Source organism: Sphaeramia orbicularis, chromosome 12 (assembly GCF_902148855.1).
Source record: "Sphaeramia orbicularis chromosome 12, fSphaOr1.1, whole genome shotgun sequence".
Lineage (NCBI taxonomy): Eukaryota > Metazoa > Chordata > Actinopteri > Kurtiformes > Apogonidae > Sphaeramia > Sphaeramia orbicularis.
Genome location: NC_043968.1, coordinates 70,407,064 through 70,432,171, shown reverse-complemented (window position 1 = coordinate 70,432,171; position 25,108 = coordinate 70,407,064). Strand labels below are relative to the sequence as shown.

The 25,108-nt window shown below is 35.5% G+C and overlaps 1 long non-coding RNA gene across 1 annotated transcript in view; it reads right to left on the bottom strand.

Moving 5' to 3' along the window:
• Positions 1-7,789: 7,789 nt before the first annotated feature.
• The window catches only part of LOC115429260 (uncharacterized), a 957,019-nt gene continuing 939,700 nt past the window's right edge, over positions 7,790-25,108 (bottom strand). Inside the window, exon 3 of the long non-coding RNA XR_003936751.1 lies at positions 7,790-7,878. This is a non-coding gene — a long non-coding RNA (uncharacterized LOC115429260). The remainder of the gene's footprint in view (positions 7,879-25,108) is intronic.

Sequence of the window (25,108 nt, the reverse complement as noted above, 5' to 3'; positions counted from 1 at the left end):
GCAAGAAAATCTGTAATTGCTATTTATTAATGCTAATTGCAACTGTAGAGCTAACATGTTTCGCTTAGAGTTAGCTATAAACTACTATTAGCACAAGTTAGCAGAATACAACACTGCACTCTTTGTGTTACTCAAATTACATCTATGTTAAATTAAATACTCTGTTGGCTCTATGAGATTGACAAACTACTACACAAACCATAATAACTATTTAACAGTTTATACGTGGCTAGAAAATGTCTAATCTCAAATCACTAGCATGCTAATCACAGTTGTAGATGTTACATGTTTAACCTACAGAATTATAAAGCATTAGCTTAAGTTAACAGAATACAACACTGTAGTTATACTGTTACTCAAATTAAATCTATATTAAACACTCGGTTCTATGTGGTAGATTTGATATCATAACACAAACTATAATAACTATTTAACAGCTAGCACATGGCTAGAAAATCTCTAATTGCTATTTATTAATGCTAATCACAACTGTAGCGCTAACATGTTTAGCTTAGAGTTAAGTATAAACTACTATTAGCACAAATTAGCACAATACAACACTGTACTGTTTGTGTTACTCAAATTACATCTATATTAAATTACATACTCTGTTGGCTCTATGAGATTGAGAAACTACTACACAAACCATAATAACTATTTAACAGTTTATACGTGGCTAGAAAATGTCTAATCTCAAATCACTAGCACGCTAATCACAATTGTAGACTTTACATGTTTAACCTACAGAATTGTAAAGCATTAGCTTAAGTTAACAGAATACAACACTGTAGTTATACTGTTACTCAAATTAAATCTATATTAAACACTCGGTTCTATGTGGTAGATTTGATATCATAACACAAACTATAATAACTATTTAACAGCTAGCACATGGCTAGAAAATCTCTAATTGCTATTTATTAATGCTAATCACAACTGTAGAGCTAACATGTTTCGCTTAGAGTTAGCTATAAATTGCTATTAGCGCAAGTTAGCAGAATACAACACTGTACTGTTTGTGTTACTCAAATTCCATCTATATTAAATTAAATTCTCTGTTGGCTCTATGAGATTGACAAACTACTACACAAACTATAAAAACTATTTAACAGTTTATACATGGCTAGAAAATCTCTAATTGCTATTTATTAATGCTACTTGCAACTGTAGAGCTAACAGATTTAGCTTAGAGTTAGCTATAAACTACTATTAGCACTAGTTAGCAGAATACAACACTGTACTGTTTGTGTTACTCAAATACATCTATATTAAATGAAATACTCTCGGTTCTATGAGGTAGATTTGATATCATTACACAAACTATAATAACTATTTAAAAGTTTATACATGGTTAGAAATTGTCTAATTGCTATTTATTAATGCTAATTGCAACTGTAGAGCTAACATGTTTCTCTTAGAGTTAGCTATGAACTGCTATTAGCATAAGTTAGCAGAATACAACACTGTACTGTTTGTGTTACACAAATTACATTAAATTAAATTCTCTGTTGGCTCTATGAGATTGACAAACTACTACACAAACTATAAAAACTATTTAACAGTTTATACATGGCTAGAAAATGTCTAATCTCAAATCACTAGCATGCTAATCACAATTGTAGACCTTACATGTTTAACCTACAGAATTATAAAGCATAAGCACAAGTTAACAGAATACAACACTGTAGTTATACTGTTACTCAAATTACATCTATATTAAATTAAACACTCGGTTCTATGAGGTAGATTTGATATCATTACACAAACTATAATAACTATTTAACAGCTAGCACATGGCTAGAAAATCTCTAATTGCTATTTATTAATGCTAATCACAACTGTAGAGCTAGCTTAGAGTTAGCTATAAACGGCTATTAGCACAAGTTAGCAGAATACAGAAAACTGCTTATGTAACTCAAATTTCATCTATATTATTGTAAATACTCTGTTAGCTCTCGACATAATGTGTGTATTGTCATTACACTCAGACTTTTGTAGTTATTTAACAGCTTACACACGATCAGAAAATGCTAAATCACTAACTTTTATCATAACACAACTGAAGACCTTACATCGGGGTGTCAAACTCATGTTAGTTCAGGGGCCACATAAAGCCCAATATGACCTGCAGTGGGCCGGATCATTAAAATAATTACAAAATAATACATAAATAATATCAATTCCAAAATTTTTATGTCTAATTTATATGTTTTAAAATGAAAAAAATAACATGATATTGTCAAAATGTCTACATCTACAAACTCTTTTAAAAAAATATGGAAAAACATGAACCATGACCAAAATGAAATTTATTAAGAAAAAAAGTGCAATTTTAACAATTTATACCATTACTTGGCCTCAGCTTCTCATTTTTACATGTTCATTACAACGTACAGATCACAGTGGATCTACAAATGCACAAAACATTTAATAACAGACAGAAAATTGGTAAAATTACTCTTAAATCTCTTAAGACATTTCAGGTTGTACATATTTGTTCAGGTTTTTCACATTTTCTGTAAAAGGCTAGTCTGTAAATGTCAACATTTTTGTGTAATTTTACTCTTTTTTTTTTTTTTTCTACACTAAAACAAAGAGAAAAATATGTGGTTTTCATTATTTATACTTTATTATGATAGTATTTTACTGGTCTGACCCACTTTAGATGGAATTGAACTAAATTTATTTTGACATCTTGACTGTTAATATCTTCAGTGTAATTTTTGTATTTCACTAATTCATCCCATGGGCCAGATTGGACATTTGCGGGCCGGTTTTGGCCCCCGGGCCGCATGTTTACCACCCCTGCCTTACATGTTTTCTCTTGTGTAGTGTGAAGAAAGTACATTTACGTTATGAAAATGTGAAATTATTAATATTATATTATTATTATTATGTCCCAGTTTTTTACTACAGTGGCACAAAACAGTAAAAAAAAAAAAAAAAAAAAAATAGTAACAGGTATTAAATTGTTAAAACTGCAATTAATTTTCTTAAGATATTTCAGGTTCACATTTGTTCAGGTTTTGTGAAAGGATTGTTTGTAAATGTAAATATTTTCATTGTGTTTTACTTTTTTCACATGTGGTCATTATTTATAGGTTATTATGTTATTATTTTACTTGAGATCATATTGGTCTGTATGTGGCCCCTGAACTAAACAGCCTTGACTGTTAATATCTTCAGTGTCATTTTTGCATTTCACGGGCCCGATTGGATCCTTTGGCAGGCTGATTTTGGCCCGTTTGGCCCGTATATTTGACACCCCTGTGTTAAACCAAAGCAGAATTCAGCAAGAACACTTTGAAGCAAATGTTGATCCGTTTCTCCATGCGTGTGCTTCCCCCCTACACAGACATATTTATATCACCATGGACGGAAAATGTGAAACTTGCAAGTGTAAACAGAATGATGCAAACAGAAACACACAAAAGCAGTGGTTGTACGCCATGTTTAGAATATTTGCAATAAAGTCCGAGTAGCGTTCTCAATCTCCACTTTCATTTTCTATGTTGCTGTTTATTTATTTTCATTTTCCGAAAAAAAAAAAAAAAAAAAAAAAAAAACAGAATAATTAGCCCCCTTTCACTGGTTAGCATCTGGCACCATAATGAACAAAAATATAGGATGTCCATAAAAGTCATTTCCACTCTGATTTACTGGTTTTTTGGATAGTTGCCTTGGCAGTAGCTGGTGACATGGTCTGTGTTAAAAGTCCCCATCGGGGCGGCGTTGAGGGTGTGTCTAAAACGTGCACATGCACTTGGAGGCAGGACTGTCACCGCACCATCTGTAGTCACTCCACAGGAACATAACCAGCACCATTTATTGCACATATGATTACTGGTTGGCATCTTTTTTTTTTTTTTTTTTTTTTTTCTTTTACAAGCCATCTGTTCAGGAGAGGTGAGAAGGGATTTGAGAAATAAAAAAAAAAAAAAACACAGAGGAAGAAACAGAATGTAACATATTGATTCTCTGCTTTAACACATAAATATCCATTCTTAGCACTTAGTGTTTTTTAATTATTATTTTTATTGTGTTTATTGTGTGAGACAAATTTGTTAATTAAATAGCTGTTATTACTCATAGCTTGAGTTGAGTGTAATCAACAACAGTGTATTGTCTGTGGATCAGCCTTGGAATAGCCACATCTTCGTTTGTTTGTCTTCTTCCTGCTCACAAGGCTGAGTTTGTCAGTTCACCGTGGATGTAAGCCTGAGGCCAATCAAATAGGACAGTAGTTGGATAAACATAACATGACAATAAAGGTCAATTATATAAGTGAGTTCGCTGAAATAAAGGCGAATTATGGTGCACATGCTTTTAATGTCATATGTAGTCTGATACAAAATAAGTGATAAAATAGGAACAGTGTCGTCCACAACACAATCCCTTTAACGTGACGACGGTCAGATCACACATCTTTCCTGTTCGGGTTGTTCACAAACAAGCCAGTCTTTGAGGTGAATGATGGGAGTTGGCTCGTGCATCCGAGGGCTTTGGTTTATCATGTGTTTGTCTCTGAGCTCACGCACCCATTGACATGTGACTCATTTTGGAAACAAAGCTTTGGAGTGAATTCTAAGAGTGCAGGAGTGTCTCCCTCTGCTGTGTTGAGTCTGGACAACACAGGTTATTTGTTCAACACTGATTTTTATTTCTGTCTAGCAAGTGTTTCGTTAAATTGTGCTAATTATTTGATTGGAACAATTGGGTAAATTACTTTAATGGTTGCTGTGCAATTATATGCCAAAGACACTTCAACATCAATTCAGGTTTTAAACAAAAAAGGTTTTTAAAGCCTTAGAATATTTAAAACTATTACATTTTCATTTTAAAATATGAGACAGAATGACTCTTTCAAAAGAAAATGTTGCACTGAAATTACAAAAACAAAGCACTTGGATTACAGATCCTGCTTTTCTAACCTCACTGATGATAGAAGAGTGATGACAAATTTATAATTTTTTCATTTCATTCCACTGAAAAGTGTTTGGCTTCTGATTGCGCTGATACCACTTTTTCCAGATCGAGTACAAGTACTTCCATTTGAGTACTTGCCGATACCGAGTACTTAATAATCCCATTCCAGTTCTTAGTTAATTTTGTAAATGTGCTTTATTGTCGTTGTCATTAGTCTGACTAGAAAAAAAGTGCTGCTACTGACATTTAATGTGCTGGAATGAGCGTTTCTCAATTAATCCACTAGGGGGCGCTGCTCTTAATTAACCATACTGGACAAATACCACAAAGAAGAGTGAAGTTTTTTGAGAAGAAGAAGAAAGTCAGTAAAAACAAACATGAAGACGACAGAGGTAACACTAATGTGATATTGTGATATTGCAGCGTTTTCGCTGGTAAGGTTTAAAAGCTTAGCTTCAGCAGGTAGAGAAAAGAGAAATGAGTGATAAGTTTCGTTTTCACTTGTTGGCAGCGGTCCGCACCGCTCCGTACTCCTGGTGGTATTCTCCATCTGGGTACTCATCCGCCAGCACCTGGAAAACGGATGGAATGTACGCAGAGGACGGACAGAACGCTCCGTCCATATCTGTGTCTTTAACGTTACTTGCAGTCAGCGTTACTTTTATCACCGTCATTTATTTTGAAAAATCTCCACACTCTTCACACTCCCCACACATTATTCCATCACCACGTACCTGCTGAACTGAACTGGGAATGTCACACAGCTGTAAGTGGTATCGGTGCATTTGTATTGAATTACTTTTAGGAGTACGAATGCGAGGACACACACTGAGTATCGGAGCCGATGCTTGATACTCGTATCGGTTTCGGTGCATCCCTACTTCTGATGCATGATTCTAGTAAAGTCCCATCTCACAACATGTCGTAATTCTCGTAAAATACTGTATAGTTCTCGCAAGACACTTGTTTAAGGAAGATGGATGCGCTGAGATTCATGCAAAACCTCCACAGTGTTGGCACTGTAGTGGTTGCATGTACTGCTACTGCAGTGACTGTCTTCAACAGAAGAAGAAGGAAACGTATAATCATCCCAAGGCAAAGTCCTTATTTTAGGCAGCGGCCACACAGAATGGAATTCACCTATGAGTTGTGGATCCAGAATTTCCGAATGACCCGGGCAACATTTAATGAACTGTGTGATGTTATTCAACCTCTCGTGGCTCCAGACTCGTCATGCCCTCGGGAAGCACTTCCTACACAAAAGCCAGTGTCTATTGCCCTAAAGCTACAAATGACCCGTTCTGAGTCCAGGGTCATAGGTCAGACATTTGGCCTGAGCAAAACCACCGTGCACAGATGTGTGAAAATGCACAAAATGTGTTTCCATTACGCTTTTGCACAATACTTCTATATCGAAAAGTCTCAAAAATCACCTCATGAGAGCAGAAAAACTTTTTTGCGATCTTTGACAGGTTTTACGACATTTCGGTCTTCCCGCTACCGGTTTTCTATTGCACAATTTACATTTTGCGCATTTCTGACAATAATGGAAACCCAGCTATTGAAGACTCAGTAAACTGAACATACATTAGTCTGATTACATGAGAGAAGAGGCTTTTTTTACACTTGATTTGATGAGTATTAAGCAGAGATGTGAACTCGAGTCACATGACTTCGACTTGAGTTAATCTTGAGTCATTAATTTGATGACTTTAGACTCGACTTGACAAAATGTAAAAAGACTTGCAGCTCGACTTGGACTTCAACACCAATGACTGGTGACTTCACTCAGACTTCAGCCTTACAACTTGAAAAGATTTGATACATTACCCAAAACTTAAAGATTAAAAAGTGTGTCATTAAAAAAGTGGACTAATCAAGTCATTTCATACTTCCTTCACCGGGCAATGCAATCCACCTCTCTCTCTCTCTCTCTCTCTCTCTCTCTCTCTCTCTCTCTCTCTTTCTCTCTCTCTCTCTCTCTCTCTCTCTCTCTCTCTCTCTCTCTCTCTCTCTCTCTCTCTCTCTACCTTGGTGTGTTTGTGTGACCTGTCAGCAGTAGGGATGGGAATTGAAAACCAGTTCTGACTTATAACCGGCTCCAATTGATCAATTCCATTGAAACTGTACACCTCCAGCATTATCGATTCTTCTAAACGATTCTGTCATTTCTAAGCACGGCGTTTTCTGGTCTTGGACCCGGTCCGTGCGTACCACAATGCCATGTAGGGAAAACCAGAAAACAGGACTTTACAGAGTAACTGGACCACATGCCACTGTTGTGGTTTGTCTGTCACTCACCAGGAGTGAACCACTGACCAGTCTGGATCAGATCACCCTAACATGATTTAAAATCCTCATTCTTTCAGAATATTTACATTTGTTCATTAAAACGTTCAGGAAAATATGACTGTGTTTCACTTTCTGTTTGTGTGTGTTCAATGATGTATATGTGTGACACTGGGAATGATTTGATGTGGAAAATGGTCAAACAAGCTCCACTATGACCTGTCCAACTACTTTTTTTCCCACTCAAAAACCACTCAGGAATTGATAGGAGAACTGATAAGGAATTTGATTGATAAGCAGAATTGACAATGGCATTGATATTGATAAAATCCTATCATTCCCACCCCTAATTAGCACTTTGTTTTGGTACATTTTGTGCATGTTGGCAGTTCACTTATTTTATCAAACATGTTTTGATAAATAAATGCCGATTTAAAAACTTTATATGCCCTGTCATCTAAATGTAAGATATTATTACTGTTAAAAAGACTCGAAGGACATGAATTTCAAAGTTTAGGACTTGGGACTTGACTTGAAACTTATCAGCCTTGACTGAGATGAAACGATTAATTGACTCAAATCAGTTACAAAAATTATTCGATTATAATTTTCGTGAATCAAAGTTTGTTTCCTTAATTTTACTGCCACTAAACATCGGTTCCACTTTTGTGTTTCATTCGGACGCTCATTGTAACACACATGACGCCAGTATCAACACAAAGTTGTATGTTAGTTCCATTTTAAGTTGTTAATAGGTTGGATCCAAATGTATTGAAGACTGCAGTGCACATATTTTTTGTAGATGTCATCGGACTTGTTTGTTGTTTATAGCTATAGACATTTTTTGTATATATATACTTTTACTTTTATACTTTTTGTGGTTGTTGTTTCAGTTGGTTCTGGGATAAAAGACAAGTCGTTTGTCATTTTCCGACATTTCTGTTTTTTATACAATTTTTTTCGCCTATTCAAATAATTGTTTAACTAGAAGCACTCGGAGAGCGCAGACCTCCGCCAAGGCTGATCAGTGGCCCCCCCCGTGGGCCCCCCCACCCCCGATCACCACCAAAATTTAATCATTTCTTCCTTATCCCATTTCCAACAAACCCTGAAAATTTCATCCAAATCTGTCCAAAACTTTTTGAGTTATGTTGCACACTAACGATCAGTGGCCCCCCCCCCCCCGTGGGCCCCCCCACCCCCGATCACCACCAAAATTTAATCATTTCTTCCTCATCCCATTTCCAACAAACCCTGAAAATTTCATCCAAATCTGTCCGTAACTTTTTGAGTTATGTTGCACACTAACGGACAGACAAACAAACAAACAAACAAACAGACAGACAAACAAACCCTGGCAAAAACATAACCTCCTTGGCGGAGGTAATTAAAACAAAGAAAATAATCAATAGATTATACAATTACAAAAAGTAGTTGATAGCTGCAGCTCTAATCAAAATGTGCAACAAAACACACCGTGACACTGATGTACATGGAGACATTCTGCTGAACTCTCCAAAGGCTTCATTTGGCAGTAAAGGAGCAACATGGGCCAAAGATCAATGACTGACTCTGTATCTGTCTCATTAGATGTGGGGGGGGGTGTGTCCTGGATGAAGGGGAGGGGGGAGGTGAGCTGTCAACTGATCGCCACCTGCTGCTGATCTGGATCAGATGAGGAAAAGGGAAGTGCACGGTGGAATCTATAGTACAAGACTTAGAACAAGTCAAATGGTTTTCAAGTTCACCTTCAAGGAAAAAAAAAAAGTTCCTCTGTTTGTTGTCCGGGTTTATGAGGATGAGGGGGTGGGGGTGGGGTGGGGGGGACTGAGCAGCTGAACAAGGAGGCCATCCAATTCTTCACTGGCACATGCTCCTCCAGCTTTACAGGAAAAGGTTTTCAAAGGTTTAAACCGGCCAAGAAACCAGTGGAGGCCAAAAGGCGACTGTGGCTGCAGAAGCAAAGGGAGGACGATGGCTTTCAAATGACCTCCAAAAAGTTCTGGACAGTCATTAGTCATGATGGAGGGTCTGGACAGAACCCCCTGTACCAGGCCAGAACGAGTAAGGAATTCTAAAATGAGCACTACATTCCAAACTCATTATCATTTCTCATATCTGCGTTAATAATTAATATTATAAATGATTTTTTTTTCTCCTGTTGCTTGGAGGCGGCCATTTCTAAAACAAAGCAGTTTGGCCATCAGACACACTTTATTATCACAACGGCCTTTTCACTGCACAATTTATACAGCACTATAGTATTTACTCTTTGAAAATTAAAAAAACAAACAGTTTTATGGCCAGTTTCAGATTAAAAACGTGTACTATTTAGTCTAAAACAATACTTGCTATCTTTGTATAACTGCCATAAATTCAACATGTTATAGAAATGCAATATATATAAACAATACTCTTTAAAAATACAACCATTGGTTACTTATCTATTATGTGAAATATGTTATACTGAATATTGTATTTAATTGAATTTCAAAAGTTCAAATGAATTAATTAATGAAATCTAAATATTTGCTATGACCAAACTGATTTTAGAACAAAAGCTGATTCAAACTTGTTGATTTTTTGTAAAAAAATTTTAGTCAGATTTAACAATTCATTCCAGTTTGTATCTTGATTTTCAGATTTGGCAGTATTATTTTATTTTCTACATTATTCAGTATATATATATATTTTTTTATTTCGCTTCTTTTTATTTTTTGTTTAAATTTCTTTAACTCAATCTAATAAGACAAGATATTGATTCCACTGAGGGGAAACTGCACTGTTTACAGCAGCAAAAATACATAACACAAAGTGCAATAGACAGGCAGAAACATTCAAGAGTGAAACAGAACAAATAAAACAGAATCTGATATTTATATTACTTGTTCTGTACGCACAAATTATTTACATATTTACAACATCATTGCACATGATATTGGTATTGATTAGGGCTGGGCAAGTTAATGCGTTATTACCGCGTTAATTCATTCATTAAATAACACCGACAATTTTTTTATCTCACGTTAATGCCGCTTTATTCTAACTCATATTTTTCTGCCCCTGCTTGTGTGTGTGTGTAGCAATTAGCTCGGCAGATAGACAACAGGTTTACCACAAAAAGCTGGACGCCCAAAACTTCTCTCCAAATCTTTTACTTGAGACTCACTGTAAAACTGCAACATACATACAAAATATGTCTCAGTTCTGTTCATTGCCTTAGTACATTTACATGGCATTATACATTTAAATGAATGGGAAAAAGATCGCTAGCTCGATGCTAACTTGAATGGGAAAATCAATAGACACACTAACGATTAGCATTTACAGATTAATTTAAGATTTACAACGTCTTTTTATCCTGCAACAAAGGTTCACATCAGAGATCTTTTATACTATTCATTCTTACAACAACTGAACATAAAATACTCACAGGCAAAGGCTTTTCGGGCCATACAAACAGAGTGAAAGAAACGTGTCTGTTAGTTCCTTCTTATGTCCAAACTAGCTACAGGAACACCACAAGTACAAAACATACGTTAGTGCAATTTATTCTGACCACTAGAGGGCCCCCTTTGCTTGCTTTTAACAACTGAACATCACATATTGGGCTTTTTAGTATTAGTACTTATTAGTGGGCTTAAAGGCTGGTTTATGCTTGCCGCACGAACGTGACGTGCGGAAAATAGACGCGGGGAGTCGGCACGAGAGTACGTGTGATGCTTTTATACTCTGGGCGGCTCCACGCGGCGTCTATTCCCAAACTGCAGGGGGCAGTGTGCCACAAACGCACATCTATCACAGTAAAAAAAACTAGAGAAGAAGAAAATTATCAATAAACTTACCTCCTCCGGAAGGAAATTTGTGTCTGTTTCCCTGTGTTTAATAAAATTCCAGAGCCAGCTCAACTCTCTCAGAATCCGTGGGACGTTTGGGCTCCCCCCTGGGTCTCCACTTCTCCCTTTGGCGGTCTTTTTGGCCTTCACATATCTGTCCTGAATGTTTTTCCACATTTTTTTACCCATTCCTCCTCTTTGCCGACTGTAGCTGCAATTTCCCTCCATGAATTGTTCACCACTCGGCTGTCATGGTGGTCCTGGTGTGACGAATCATGCAAGTGCCTGTACTTCTGTACTTCTACCACCAGGAGCTCCGGAATGTGTGCCATGTCTCTTGCAAATTTTCTGAGGTGCGCAACGCAGAAAGTTTCCACTTGAGATGAGCCGCGGAAAGGGCCGTGGCTGTGAAAATGACGTCAATTGACCGCGTGAAGCCGCGCGGCGCTCGCTGACACGGTAAGCATAAACCAGCCTTAAGACTCCTGTCAGTCACTCACAACCGGAAATAAACTTGTGGGGACATAAACATAGAGTAAAGTACGGGTCTTTTACATGGACATTTTCATTACCTCCGCCAAGGAGGTTATGTTTTTGCCAGGGTTTGTTTGTTTGTCTGTTTGTTTGTTTGTTTGTCTGTCCGTTAGTGTGCAACATAACTCAAAAAGTTATGGACAGATTTGGATGAAATTTTCAGGGTTTGTTGGAAATGGGATAAGGAAAAAATGATTAAATTTTGGTGGTGATCGGGGGTGGGGGGGCCCACTGATCAGCCTTGGCGGAGGTCTGCGCTCTCCGAGTGCTTCTAGTTTTAAATGTCTTCAGATGGTGGGGTTGAGAAGGACAAAGCTGTTTGTAAGCACTGCAATGTGAAATTATTTTTATCACCGGAGTACTTCGAGTCTGAAGTATCACTTAAAGGCAATACACGCTGTTGATGCCAGCAACCCCCCCATATAACTATGCGATTAATCATGATTAATCATAGAAATCCACGCGATTAATTACGATTAAAAATTTTAATCGCTGCCCAGCACTAGTATTGATGTGATATGAGGTGATAGTTGTCGACACTACCTTTAATCTATGGTATTAAGTAAATGATGCATGTATTTAACAAGTAAATATATAATACACTACTGTGTCAGTCTTTACTGTTGAAGTGGGAACACATTGTCCTGGTCTGTGTCTCCTGAACTTATAGGAATCAGTGTTGTGATTCCAGAGCTTTCTTCTTCTCATCTCCCATGCTGTTTGTTTTCTTCTTGGGGGGTACAATATATGTACAGTATACAGGATACACAATTATCAGGCATCTCATGGAGCTGAATGGATCAAAAGCCTTTGACATCTGATTTGCAGGGTACTAACATCACACACACCATTAACCAATAAGCACTAGTTGACACATATAACAAGCAGTCACATTCACAACACGTCAGCAGACAGCCTTAATAACCTAACAGCCCTCCACTCTCACCCTCTGATGGCAGATGCTGCATTGACTTCTAGTGGTTTTGCTGATTAGACCCGGTGTATGTGCTGATTTCACCCTCCTCCACCCCTTCCACCACCTTATTACCATACTAGAGATGGCATCTCCTGCCTTGTGCATTATGTATATCCCACATCTCAGTGATACATACCCGCTGGGTTCTCTTCTGTATATTCCTTGTAGTTTTAATGTGCTCCCTCAGACTCTCATATGCTGTCTGGATTCATTTAAGGTGCAGCATCTTCTGCAGGTTTTTTTTGTTTTTGTTTTTGTTTTTTTTGCGCACTGGTACTAGTACTACTTCTGTGATTCTGCACCCAGATGCTGGTATGAATTCAATCATTTTGTTTTCCTTCAAAAGTGCAACATGCTTAAGATTTGGGGTGACATAATCACAAAGATGTACTGCAATATTCATGATATTCTCATTAGGATATATTCACCTGAAAATATGAACCATGATTTTATTACATTAAAATGAGCAACTTACATTTAGAGAGTGTTTGCTACTATTTTGGAGTCAATATCACCTTAACTAAATATCACAGAACGGATAAAACAAACATTTGCTCTAATGAGGGACTATTGCGTTTTTAGAAACCTCCAAGGCCTAAAAGTGAAACCAATGTGGCAATGTCAAAAACTGCAATTCCCATTTGAGGCTGGGTCCAAAAATGAGTCAATCCCCATAGACGTAGGCCTCCATGTTAAAATTCTCATCTTTAAAACAGAAATTCAGTGTCTATAATAAAAAGAATTCACCGTTTCTAGATATTTTTCGATTTAAAGTGACTGATCTGATTCAACAAACGTCTTGTCATTTGGTGCTACTTGACTCACAACTAGTGAAATGGAGATTACCAATATAAAAAACCTACATCTGGACGGTCTACACCTGGTCAATCAGTATTCCTACCATGAAGACCATGAGAAGAGTCCATGTAGCTCTGAGAAACGGTTAACCTCCTAAGACCCAGCTATGGGTTTTCTGTCCACATTTGTGGGCAAGAATTTCACAACTTTATACAAAAAAAAGAAAAGAAAACTGTCCACCACAAAGGACATTCCATAAAAATTTTAAAAACTGCATCTGATAAGACTGTTGCATCATGATGTTTCCAATATAGGCACTTATTTAATAAAAAACAAAAAAAAGCTTGTACTTTGCTGACATTTCCTGGGTCTTAGGAGATTAAACTGAAAAGCAAAAGTCAGGGGATGGATACAAAAAAATTCACTGAGATCCCCCAGAGTTCAGTAAAAATTATCATTAAAAAATAAAGGAACTACACGTGTAAATCTGCAGGACATCATTACAAACTGAGGAAACTTGTGATGCAGCCCACAAAGACACCAATGACCACAAAATTGATATTTATACTCTAGCAGCACAATAGTGAAACTACACAGAAATTGTGTTAGAGGTGAAACAAGTAATCAATTAATCAACTCGAACCAATTAAACAACTATTCTTTTACAACTTTTCTAAATTGAAGCTTCCTTTCCTTAATTTTGCTGTTGCTAAACATTGGTTCCACTGTTGTGTTTCACACAGACACTTAGAGTGACGCACATGACCCCAGGATCAACACAACATAGTGTGTACCTCAGAAGAGACAAAGAAGCTACAATATGTTGATTCCATATTTGAGTCCGTGATTCCATCTTTGGCAGTAATAAAAGCGTAAAAATTTCCAAGGAGGTGAATACTAATGCTGCAAATATGTAAATAATGAGTATATATGTACAAAACTAGTAATATAAATAGAATGGTTAGGGTTATTGAATGTTTCTGCCTGTCTCTCTGCACTTTTTTTTTTTTTTTTTTTTTTGCTGCTGTAAACACTGACATTTCCCCACAACGGGTTCAATAAAGTTTTAACTTATCTTTCTTTTAGTAGGCATTGTAACTTAGCCACATTAGCTAATGTTAGCATTCATTAGTATTGGATTCAACTGTCATCAAACACTGTCATCATGTGTTCATGTTTAAGCAGCATATGAGTTCGTCACAGATTTGATGAAAAATCTGATGAAAAATCGGTGACAAATATCATACGCTGCTTTTAAGGGGTCATATTTTGCTAAACCCACTTTTATTAGTCTTTGGTACATTTATTTGTGTGTTTGGACCCAAATAGTTCCATGTTTGAATTTGAACCCTCCAGGTGCTGCAAAGCTATATAAAAATTGAGTGGATTTCTACAACCCGTTTTAATTCCTCCTGAATTTGTTACATCTATAACTAGTTATGTCACAACATTTGCACATATAAGGTCAAGACTTCCGACGAACATTTCTCAGAGTACAACTTAATTTTTGTTTGTCAGTAGCAGTGGTTGTAGTAAAAACTGAAAATATGTCCAAACTTCAAGCTGATTACCTAAAATGTTCAGTTGTTCGTTGTATTAACAAACACAAATGGTTGAACGGGACAGAAAGCACGATCAACAACCTGGAGGGGGTAGGGCGTGAAGTGACTCATTTGCATTTAAAGGGCCAGCGCTCAAAACCACCTTTCTTCTGTCATTACTCAGAAATATTCTTGAAGAAGAAATATTGTTGTTGGCCTGTGGAGTTGAATTAATGAAGAATTCAGACCCAAGCATAGCATTTACAGTTTATGTAGACCACAGGGAAATGTTTTAAAATGCATAATTCTTTTTTTAAAAAAAAAAAAATATCACTCCTTTAAGAAGTTAAATTAACACTGTGGTCTGTGTTTTTAGTTCCACCCCTCCCTCCTCCCAATTCCATGCCCCCTTCCAAAGACATACGCTTATTTCCAAAACAAAAAGAAGGCAACGACCATTTCAAACCAGAGCAGTGCAGTCTACCATTTCACCACTGGATGTCATTAAATATTAGACATTGGACCTTTAAACTCTGTATTTTTAGCGTGTATAAATGGGATTGTCTTTCGTGTTCCATTTAAAATGATTTTTCGTGTTTCATGGACATTTCCAGCAGAAATAAAGTCCAACACTTAAGCATCATCTCAGTTTTTCTTACATGACACTGTATGCTGTCCAAGATGTTATTCTAAGGCACTAATTAAAAGTACTTTTTCAATGCATGGTCTCACATTTAACTTAATAAATCAAAAAATGATGACAGACCACTGGAAAAAAGTCGGAGCTACAGAGGTGATATGTACTTGTGTCAGCCTATCTTTCAATCTGCCACATCTGCTGCGCCAGCTGATGGGTTAATGAGGGGCACACATGTCCTGTCCTATTTCCTGCAATCAGCTCATTCAGACATTTTGACAGGAGGCAATTATGGTCGAAAAATACTGAGGAGGCTGCAAAATTGCTTAGACACACACACGCAGACATATCTATCTGTGAGGGTCAAAACCGCATTAGGGATAAGGCTTTTTGCACCTGATTGGCTGATACTTTGGAATTAAAGTCGACGTGTGACGACTCTTGACCGTTTAAAGCCCAACCTCAGTCGTTTTTATACATTCAGGAGCTGTTTTTTTTTTTTTTTTTTGCAGATGATTTCAGCTAAAATTTACTTAGAGTCATATTTATGTATTTGTGCATAAGAAATCAATATAAGTAAGTCACAGGTGTCAAACATAAGGCCCGGGGGCCAAATCCGGCCCGCTAAAGGGTCCAATCCGGCCCGCAGGATCAATTTGTAAAATGCAAAAATTACACTCAAGATATTAACAGTCAATCCTTTTATTTTAGGGCCCATATAAAGCCCTACTTTAGTCTCAAGTGGGTCAGATTAGGAAAATACTACCATAAAAACATACAAATAATGACAATTCCAAATTTTTCCTCTGTTTTAGTGTAATTAAAGTGAAATTACATGAAAATGTGTAAACTTACAAACTAGCCTTTCACAATAAATATGAAAAACTAGTGCAAGTTTGCTAATAATCTGCCAGTTACTAAAACATTTTGTGTATTTGCAGTTTTTGTGTAAGTGCAAGTAAGGGCATCAAACTCAAAAATAATATCATAATAACCTATAAATAATGACAACACCAATATTTTCTCTTTGATTTAGTGCAAAAAACATTAAATTATGAAAATGTTTACGTGAACAAACTATCCTTTAAAATGGGAATAACCTGAACAAATATGAACAACCTGAAATATCTGAAGAAAATTAAGTGCAGTTTTAACAACATTCTGCCTGTTACTAAGTGTTTTGTGTCTTTGTAGATCCAATCTGTAATGAATATGTATAAATGATAAGTCGAGACAGAATATTGATAAAATTTTACTGATGTTTCTTAACAAATTCCATTTTTTTCAGGTTATTCACATCCTTTTTGTCTGGATAGTCTGTAAATGTAAATATTGGCATAATTGAATGTTTTGGTTTTTTTTGCACTAAAACGTTTTGGAGTTGTCATTATTTATTGACTATGATGCTATTATTGTACTGGTCCGGCCCACTTCAGATTAAATTGGGCTGAATGTGGCCCCCGGAAGAAAATGAGTTTGACACCCCTGATATAAGTGAATCCCCAAAGGAACTATGTGTTGGTAAATGCAAGTTATGCAAATTTACAGGATTTCAGTTCTGTTGCAACATGTTGATGGTCATATGAACTATGTTTTCAGGTCAAAAATGTCCAATTTCATCACAATTAATGCTACATTTTCATGTCACAAAGTTATATTTGAACTGAATTTACCTGAAAAACAAATATTCTATTCTTTTAGATTCCCCTTTTTTTTTTTTTTTACAAGATTACACACTACATATCATGTTTTATTTTTACAGGTTGCAATATGGAGTATGGTGCTGATCCATCCTGCTTATGTTACGCCAATACATGCATTAAGAATGTCACACATCCCTTTATAAATCAACAGTTTTCTAATAAGAAGCATTTTTATAAAGAAATAACAATTCTATATTGTTATTTACTCTTTAGTATGATGATAAACTATACAATAAATACTTCTGATCCTAGTTTTTGCATAGGGATCATTTGTGGAAACGGTGACATGGCTGCCGAGCATCAGTATGATGGGATCTGTAACAACCATGTCACATCCGTCCACTGCCACATTTTGTGTTTTTGTGTCAGCTGTTATTGTTTTAGATCCACAATACTAACATTTATGAATAAGAGGAGAATTAGCAATAGTAAGTATGTAAGTTTATTACTAATAAAGTACTGTAGTAATGTTTTATATATTGACAGGAATCTGTATGACATTTTGAGTCGTTTCAAGTAACATGCGTTTTTAAATACTGAAGATTTGGAAGAGTGATGTTTTATCATGTCATTATTTTATAATTTCAGTATGTTATAATTGCAAGAATACAATTATTTTACTTGTAACTAGAGATTATAGACTGTGTCAAGATGTCTAACATGTTGCAGTTGCCAAGAGATATATTCCTACAATACCTATGTCAATTTATGATAAAACGAACTGAAAGAGTAGCAGAAAATATTGAACTTTTGAATACCCTAATATCTAAACATGTAGGCATCAAAACATCGTAATGCATGTAATTCTAGCATGAATATGCAACGTATACTGTGTTCTATAAGGAACATGTAACATATCACCAGAATAGTTGTCAGATATATACAGGGTGAGGAAGCAAAATTTACAATGAACATTTGGTTGTTTTTTCTCAGCAGGCACTACGTCAATTGTGTTGAAACCAAACATATATTGATGTCATAATCATACCTAACACTATTATCCATACCTTTTCAGAAACTTTTGCCCATATGAGTAATCAGGAAAGCAAACGTCAAAGAGTGTGTGATTTGCTGAATGCACTCGTCACACCAAAGGCGATTTCAAAAATAGTTGGAGTGTCCATAAAGACTGTTTATAATGGAAAGAAGAGAATGACTATGAGCAAAACTATTACGAGAAAGTCTGGAAGTGGAGGAAGCAACAAAAAACGTACCAAAGCTTTAATTAAAGCTCTCAAATCCAAAATCCTAAAGCAGGGGTGTCAAACTCATTATAGTTTGGGGGCCATATTCAGCCCAATCTGATCTCAAGTGGGCCGGACCAGTAAAAGAATAACAGTGAAAAAAGTAAAATTATATTATGATCAGGTGTACATCTACAAAGTTTCCTTACAAATGAATAACATGAACAACTTGAATTGTCTTAAGAAAAATTAGTGCAATTTTAACAATATTCTGCCTCGGTTTATCAGTTTATCATTTACACATGTGCGTTACAATCGCACAAAACATTTAGTATCAGGCAGAATATTGGTAAAATTGCATCTACTTTTCTTAAGACTTTTCCGTTTGTTCATATTTGTTCAGGTTATTCACGTTTTTTGTGAAAGTATAGTTTGGCAATGGCAATTTTCATGTAATTTTACTTTTTTTACACCTAAAAAACAAAGAGAGAATTTGGGGTTGTCATAATTTATAGGTTATTATGATAATATTTTACTGGTTCTGACCCACTTGAAATCTCATTGGACTGTATGTGTCTGTATGTGGAACCTGAATTAAAATGATTTTGACATCACTGATTAATATCTTTAGTGTAATTTTTGCATTTCACAAATTTATTCCGCGGGCCAGACTGGACCCTTTGGCGGGCCGGATTTGGCCCCCGGGCCACATGTTTGACACCTGTGTCCTAAAGGATCCAACCAAATCCATGAGAAAATGGCAATTGAACCTGAGGTAGACAACAAGATCGTTAGAAATGCAGCAAAATATGATTTGAAGTTAAAATCTTACACAAGAACACCAAAACACTTGTTGACAACAGCAACAAATCCAACTTGAGCAATTTTTGGGAATTATGTTTATGGCCGCCTTCTAGCCCAGATCTAAACCCTCTGGATTATGCTATTTGGGGCGTTTTAGAACATGCTACCAATAGAAGATCACACAGCAATGTCGACTTTCTTAAAGATACTATTAAAGAAGAATGGGAGAAGTTGTCACCCGAATATTTGAGGAACACTTGTGCAAGTTTCAGGAAGCGTGTGATGGCAGTTATTGAGAAAGGAGGAGGACACATAGAATAAAAACATTTTCTATTATGCAAATTTTCGTGTGGCAAATAAATTCTCATGACTTTCAATAAACTAATTGGTCACACACTGTCTTTCAATCCCTGCCTCAAAATATTGTAAATTTTGCTTCCCCACCCTGTATTTCTTAAAAGTTTATTTGCTGCTATGAACATTTTTGCGAAAAGGTTAACTTTAAGACATGCTGTTCTGATATCATATGTCATTTTTATTGTGATAAAGATACAAAAACCAAATGATCATATTTGAAAACTACAGATTCTAGGCTTTTTTCTGATGTATAACATGCTGCAATTGCCATGGGATACATGGCTATGTCAGTTTGTAGCAAAAACGAACCACAAGAGCAGTGGAAAATATCGCACTTCGGAGTACCCTAAAACATGACGTCAGAAAGTACACTGGGAATGAGCTGCTTTAGTGTTACCACTCAATTTCTCATTTAGGACATTACAAAGGTTTAAAAAAAATCAGGTGACATTTTGTTGTGTGGGGGGGGGTGCATGGTAGGCTATCCTGGCTCCCGGACTACTGGTACTGACCAGATTATCATGGGTAATGTCATGTCCGTCCACTAGCAAAAGTTTTCACATACACATGCTATTCAAAATCCAATATTTTTGAAAATATAGCTTCCACTGTCAAATAATATCAGTAGTCTGTGCTCAAATGTATTAGCATTATTTCAACACAGTTATATGCATTTTTTACTTTTTTTTTTTTTTTTTTTTTGACTAAAATGGCCACTCATTTGACCCCCTAAGTAAATTTTAGCTGTTTTGACGTCACGCACTGATAGGTCATTTATACATTTTTTTAACCCTTAATAGGTAACCCCCACAGCTACAGGTAACCTGGGGTCCAGCTAGACCCCAGGTTACCTACAGTGATAAAAACATCTAAAAATGTTATTTTTTAGTCAGTTACAATACTTTATTGCTCATAGTATGAAAGGATAGCAATGAAATGAAGAAAAAATATAACAAAATTGTGCTTTATTTTCCAAATAAATTCTCCTTTACTGCGTGAAGTATTTCCTTCACTAAAGTTAACAGAAAATTTCAAAAAAGTTTCACATGTTACAAATAAACACACTACATTGCTATAACACATTTGCAACACAGTTTCAATAAAGTTTCTCTAAAAACTAAACTATAACTAAAAACTAAACTAACTACACAATTGGGTAGTACGAATAGGTGCTCACAAACAGTCTTCACAGAAGGAAAACTGACGTCATAAACACTATCAATCAATAAATGGTCATCATCTGATTCAGATTCTACTTCTAAATCTGCAAGCTCTATCCTAATATCTTCATCACTTAGAGTTTTCCTCTTAGCCATGGCCTCACACAATGTTAAAATTACTCAAAAAAGATTAAAGCACTGAAGGTTAGCGTTATTAGAAATTTATAATATCAATTATTGATCATATCCTGAAATACCTGAAATGGAAAAACAATAAATCAATATACGTTAAAGGTAACCTGGGGTCATGGGCGACCCCAAAATGTCTGTATTGCCTATATTATTCTACGAGTTAATTTTTTGGTTCCATTTTACTTTTCAGATCCCTATACTAGGAGGGTAAATGAAGTAACATGCACGAGCTTCAAATAAAAACATAGAAAACATAAAAAATTAAAAACGTGGGGTCTGCTGGGACCCCAGGTTATCTATTAAGGGTTAATAAGCTTTTGTATTGAACAGTCAGTACAAGGCTAACCTAACGGTGGCTAAAGCTGTCATTGGACGCTCTTTGATCATCTACTTTCAGTTCTATGGTGTTGTTCTTGAGTGTTTCAGCCTCTTCTACCTACTTCAACAGGGGACACAGGCTTATATCTTTGAACTCTTTGTAGATGTGGGAGAAATGGGAGGCTGCTGAGATTACCTGTCATGGCTCAAACTTGGTAGAGGTTAGGGTCATTAAAACACTCTGCCCGTGCATCTCCATCTTGCTGAGTGATTGAGTGATAAGGCAGTCACAAATGATGCAGGCGAGTCATACATCAACCAAATACTTCATATAACCCACCTCCGCACCTCAGCCTTCCCAAGGTGATATTGACTAGAGCTTGATAGAAAAGGGTGAGTGAAAAATGTCCACGCTCAGCATGTTAACATCATACGCTAATCAATCTAATACATGTCAGAAGCTAAATATATTTTGTTCCTTGTTAGTTAGAAATGACACATCCTGTTCTGTTACAATATTACTGTAACAGCAGGTGTGTTTGTATCAAGCTGTTTTTTTTTTTTTATTTTACATTTTCCTATTAAAAAAAATCACTAAAAATTCAGGGACAAAAACTATTCAAAAAATTGCAATAAGCAGAAAGTTGGCAAATGATTAAAACATTAAATGCAAATAAGTGCAATGGGGAGAGCAATGGACCAATAATTGATATGAAAGTAACTTTTTTTTTTTTTTTTAAATGGAGAATATATTAAACATTTAACCCATAAAGACTCAAACATCCACCACCAACCAAAACCATCTACTGATCTAAAACGTTTAATACCTGTTGATCCACTAAGTCTATCAATACATCTAAATAATTGGTGTAAAATACAGTTCTTCATCTTTTCACGGTCATCAGATATGACCCATTTGGATGTTCAGAGGCTCCGTAGTTACCATGGAAACACAGTCATCTTCTACAACATTGACTCACAAGTAAATCCCATGGATTTGGATCAATGACAGTGGATGAAGACACTTGTTTTATGTTCAGTTATTGATATATTTTGTAGAGAAGATCTTTTTTTTTCCTTCTTTTTTTCTGATTTGATCCAATAACCTTTGAATTTACTCTGAGGTTTTTGAAATATCTACATGATCAGTGAATTAAATGTAGGAAAATACCTGATTTTCACTGAAAAATTATGATAATAAATATATAATAAATGATGGTAAATCACTTAGGAAAGACAAAAAACATAATTTGGAAGGTTTTTTGTTCATTTTGTATATTTCTTTTGTTTTGCTCATTTTGTTGATTTTTTTTTTTTTTTTTCCAATTCATTGATTACTTTGGTTGTTTTTGTTCATTTTGTAGATATTCTTGTTCAATTTGTTGATTGTTTTGTTAGTTTTTGTTAATTATTTTATTCATTTGGCTGATTATTTTATTCATTTTTGCTAATTTTTTTGATTATTGTTTATTTTTGCTTCATGGTGATTACTGAAGCTGTGTTTTCCCTGAAACATTTTTTTTTTTTTTTTCCCTGTTGTACATGTCCAGATTGGATCTAAATACAGAGATAAGAGATAGTGATGTGGAATGATAGTTCAGTAGCCCAAAATACAGTTCCAAAACATTCATTTTAGAACTTTACAAATATAAATTGAATCAAACTTTATTTCAGTTGAGGTCTCATCTGCAACAAAAGACAAATTGAATTAAAAAGTGCTGGTGTTTGATTGACTGTGGGTTTGTCTGCAGTTTATTATAATAGGAACAAATTGCTGCTGCATTTTCAGTTACATAAATATAACACAAATGATGTTCACCTAAAACTAATGAAAAACAATGACAGCAAAATCACAGGTAAACAAGCCTCTGAATATTAATGTGGATAGTACTTGGGATTAAAGCTATATTTATTAAAGACACAGTATGCAACTTATCTGTAACTTTGCATATAATAATATAGTATATATAATAATAATAATAATAATAATAACTTATAATATAATATAATAATATAGTTTAATATAATTTAGTTTTTGACGTCACATACACATAACGTCTTAGATTGTAGCTTTTCACTGCTGTCTGTTTGAAACTCATCCATAAAGGAAATGTACAATCGAAATGATCAATTAACCCATGTGGAGAATTCAATATTATTTGGGGCTACTGTGTCTAAAACAGGGGTGTCAAACTCATTTTAGTTCAGGGGCTACATTGAGCCCAATTTGATCTCAAGTGGGCCAAACCATTAAAAATATTAGCATAAAAACCTATAAATAATGACAACTCACGGTTTTTCTCTTCATTTTAGTGCAATGAAAAGCATTAAATTATGAAAATATTTACATTTACAAACTATCTTTTCACCAAAAGATGTGAATAACAAGAAAAAAAATGTAATTTCTTAAGAAAAATAACCTAAATTTTAACAATATTATGCCTCGACTTTTCACTTGTACATGTGCATTACACACAATATTACACAAACGTGATATTGTTGAAATTTTGAAGTTTGGAATGTGTAACTAAAATAAGAATGTCTACAATATTATGTGTCAACTTATTAACACAACTTACAAATTGGATCTACAAATCCACAAAACATTTAGTAACAAACAGAATATTGTTAAAATTGTAATTATTTTTCAGGTTGTTCACATTTTATTGTAAGGGTTATTAGACTATTATTTGACTTTAGATCACATTAGGCTAAAACCAGTCCAACATCCTTGACTGTTAATATCTTCAGTGTAATTTTTGCACTCCATAAAATCATGCCGTGGGCCGGATTGGAACCTTTGGCGGGCTGGTTTTGGCCACCGGGCCGCATGTTTGACACCTGTGGTCTAAAAGAAACATTATACGTAAATGATGAAATTTAAGGTCTATTTTTTAATGATATGCTTTTAAATGATTTTTTTTTAACCATTTGGAGCATTCTTATCATGTTATTTATGTCCCATTCTAACGACTTGACTTTATCAACCCAACTAGTTTTCTGACAGTTTTAAGACAAAAACCATAAAATAAACATCACAGTAAACTCAGTCTCTCTGACAGTTACAACGAGAAGCAAATGTAAATGCCATGTTAGATGGAAAACAGCAGTGAAATGCCTCCGTGTATGAAGAGCTGCAGGCGCAAATGTCAAAGGCTTTGACAAACACTTGAAACAACGTATGATCCAGACCAGTGGTCCGGCCCGGTTTGGTTCAGTTCAGGAGATAAAAACTAAAACCAGCTCTAGGTTTATGTCTGACTATCCCTTATGTTTATCAGCCCCTCAGTCAACAGCTCGCATTCTACTTTATCAGATGAAATCGTACATTTTAGTGTCAACCATTACTAACATGATCCTGACAATGAAACCAGCTCTTAACCCATAAAGAACAACTGTTACTGTCGTGGTAGTTCCCAAATGATCTATATTTAATCTTTCTGAAGTGATTTATCATCATTTATTGTAAAATTACCCTCTGTGTTTTGCTTTTTTTTTTTTTAATTTACTGATTATGTAGATCACAGATGTCAAACATGTGGCCCGGGGGCCAAATCCGGCCTGCCAAAGGGTCCAGTCCGGCCCTTGGGATAAATTTGTGAAATGCAAAAATTACACTAAGATATTAATAATCCTTGTAGTTCAGGTTCCACATTCAAACCAATTCAATCTCAAGTGAGCAGGACCAGTAAAATACTATCATAATCAGGGCTGGACTGAGACTCATTTTCAGCCCCGGAGTTTCATACCTCACTTTAGATCACGACCAACTATTATTAAAATCATGTAATTATAACCTTACATGTTAGGTCTACACACTGTTCTGCAAAGTCTGAGACAAACAGAGCAGTAG